Below are 3,593 nucleotides of genomic sequence, written 5' to 3'. Positions count from 1 at the left end.
CCTTGGTAGACCAGGCTGGCCTCGAACTCACAGAGATCCGCCTGCCTCTGCCTCCCGAGTGCTGGGATTAAAGGCGTGCGCCACCACCGCCCGGCGGTTGCTCTGTTCTTGTCTTGCCACAGGATCATTGCCTATGGCCCTCCCATACCTGGCCTTCTAGAACCTAAGGGAAGTCTTTCTGCCCTGTATGTGTCTATGCAGCTGGGATAGTGTGCTTAAACCATCTTGCAAAAGGCAGTTGCTTCAAAGACTTATTCTGTGTCTCTGGCAAGTCCATCTAGACAGATAAGGTGAGTGGGCTGTGGCCAAAACCAGGGAAGTGGCTGCCCCCACCTCTGGCAGCATACGTCCTGTGGAACGTTGGACCATCAATGATAATCGTGGAATCTATAAAAACATGGAGAGTGTTGGCAGTATCATGGCACAGGGGTGGGGTGGGGAAGATCAGATCATGGAACTGCATCAGCACAACAGATTGTAGCGAGTTGAAAACACACAGGAATACACTTGACTGCAAAAAGAAATGGCAACGGTGGGTATTCTGGTTTAAGCTGCTACTCCTTCTTAAAACACCCCACTTACTCTTAGCTCCATGTTGTTTGCTCAGCAGAGAAATTAAGAGACGTTCAAACAAGCAAACTTGCTGCTGCCGTGAAATAAGAAAAGGAAGATCCTTGTTGTTAACGTTAATCGTTTAACTAGTCTAATCTCCCAGAGACTTGAGAAGCGCACAGTTGACAGGAAGAAAGCAGCCACTCCAGCAAGGTTTCTACACAGAACCCACATAGAAACCTGGCATCAAACAAGTTGTGTATGCCTCCACTGTTCTCGCTAAGGAAGAAAGCCAGGTCCTCTGCAATCAGTTCCACCATTTCCCCAAGGGAGGGTTGACTGCAGACGGAGAGTTCGCATTGCAATGGACATCAGGCTATTGGAAAGGGGAGAGTAATGGATGCCATTTTCTGAGGGCGTGAACAGGCCTCCATCGTCTTCCTCTCTCATATTACAGTTATCCTGCCATGCTAGACAGGATCATACACAACTCCCCCCCTTCCATTTCACCTTTTATCAAACGTTCACTAGCTGAGTTTCACAACTGCAACATGAAGAAGTGTGTTTTGCTTTCTGTAGATTGAGGCTCCTCCCTCTTCCCTGGACCAGGGTACTTGGCACAGTGCCTGGTTTACATTTTAGTCAGATTCTGGACGGGTGATCAGAAGTTCTTTGAAGACAAGCATGTTTTACAACTTCTAGCCTCGTGCTAAATGCAGCTACCACTGAAACAATCTATGAGCGGAATGAGACGTAAGACACACGCATGCGCCAGATGGGTGGGACACACGCGGAAGATGGTGGGACGCATGCTGAAATTGGTGGGACACACGCGGCGTCAGAAAATGGCTGGGCTGCAGTCCGCATTAGCCCACTAGCTAGCTCCATGCCTTGGTGGAAGTTCTGAGCTGTCTGTTACAGGGCCTCAACTCACAAGGGTCCGTACAAAGCAATACACACTAAAGAGAGACCATACTTGGACTTTGGGGATTTGTTTTCTTTTTTCCCCCAGACCAGCAATATTAGTTGCTCTCTATCCCATAATATAGGACAGCCACTACCATCTGTAGCTTCAGATCAGCCATGTGCATATACAGCCAACACTCTAGCAGGTGTGTCCAGCCTGTAGCTGAGGATGGCTAGGAACATAGCCCGACATAAAAGCAAAAGCTTAGTTAAAACATTATGAAATATCTTTGTGATTTTAAAAACCCACACGAATGGCTCATGAGCATGAATTTTGAAGATGACTGTGTTGCAGTGGAAAAGGCTGGACGCACCTGCCTGAATATGGTTCACTGCAAGCATTTTGGATATCATATTGTATCTTACATTTAGCATATGATTGTGTCAACAAAATACCCATCTTTATGTGTGTGAGAGATACTCAGTGCTTCCTTATTAAATAGATGCGGGGTTGGATGGTTTAGCAAACTGCAGGCTAGAGGAAGTGTTCTAAGCAGGTGTGTGATAGGGAAGACCTTGATGGTCAACATTAGGCATACTAAATACACTTTCATGTGGATGATTTTTTTCAACCCATGGTAGGTATATCGGGAGATAATCTCATTTAAAAAGAATCATGCATGTTTGCAATTTGTAGTATTTTATTGCTCTATATTGCACCTGGGCCTCTGTGGGATGTTTATAGCTATAATAAAAATAAGACCCAGTGAAATTTTCCAAGACAGTTAATAGATATTGGATCCTTGCCTAAAAATGAGGGGATTAAACTGCCCCTCAAATGAGACATACTTTAAATAAGGACTAAGGTGTCCCCACACACATATGTGCTCTAATACTATGAAAGAAAAAAGGAGACAAGGAGAAGGAAAGGGGCCATTGGAAGGGGGAAAGGGGCAAAAGACATAAAGTACTAGAGGGGAAATGGGGAAACTATGTGATATACTTGAAACAAACTCTTTGTCAAGCCCATCACCATGTGCAATATGCACCAATAAAAATATAGTAAATCTACATCAAATAGAAATCAATATACACCAATTAAAAATAAATGAAATCTAAATTAGGAGCTATAGAGATGCCTCAGTGGGTAAAAGATCTTCCTGTGAAGCTCAAATACCCAGAACCCATATAAAAATCCAGGCATGATCACGTGACCACTTGTAGTCTCTGTGCTTTTGGAGGCAAAGGTGGAGAATCACTGGAGGCTTAGTGGCTGCCAGCATCACTCCAGGTGTGGAGAGCCCTGTTTTCGCCCATTTTCCTCCCATTACACCTTTTTCTTTCTTCCACTCCCAACTCTTATTTCTGCAAGGAGCCTCTACCGAAATTCTACTTGAAAATAACCCCCGCCTCCTTCAGCAGTACTCACAAGTTTCTCTCCCTTGAGAAAGGTTTATAAGATGCAGGGCTCAGGCCACATTGTAGGAATTGAATCTAGGTCTTTGCACATGTTAGAGATGTGTACTCAACTGTTACCACAGCCTGGGGGGCCAGCCTCCTGCAGCGCAGGGCTCCAAGGGAAATCCAAAGAGTCCTGTGTACTAGATGTTCTTATCTGAGAGGGTTCGGGGAAAAGACACACTGTCTTGATGATTTCATTCTTTATTCTCTATTCTTTATTCTGTGTTTTATATTCTCTTTTCTCTATCCAGAACTGTCCCTTCTGCCTCTCTTGATGCTTTCCTTCTCCTTCTAACTCTCTTTATGTTCTCCTCCTAATTTTCTCTTTCTTGATGTTCCCCTTCTAACTCTCTCATTCTTGATGGTTTCCTTCTAACCCATTTTAACTCTATCTTTATTCTTTCCCTTACAGCTCACATATCCCAGCAAAATCTTTCAGGCAATAAAAAAATTACAATGTGGTCACATTCCGTTTTTTAAGTGATGATTACGATGAACACGAGTAAAAAACAGCATGTTTTGGGGACCCTGAGAGAGGCTTGAAGGGGAGGGGGAGGCAGGGAGGGAATCAGAGAAAAATGTAGAACTCAATAAAAATCAATAAAAAAGCAAAAACAGCATGTTTTCCATATCCCTTACATGATTAAACATTTTACATATTACAGGTAAGAAAT

Source organism: Microtus ochrogaster, chromosome 16 (assembly GCF_000317375.1).
Source record: "Microtus ochrogaster isolate Prairie Vole_2 chromosome 16, MicOch1.0, whole genome shotgun sequence".
Classification (NCBI taxonomy): domain Eukaryota; kingdom Metazoa; phylum Chordata; class Mammalia; order Rodentia; family Cricetidae; genus Microtus; species Microtus ochrogaster.
The sequence above is the reverse complement of the archived record's forward strand: the minus strand, read 5'-3'. Positions refer to the sequence as shown.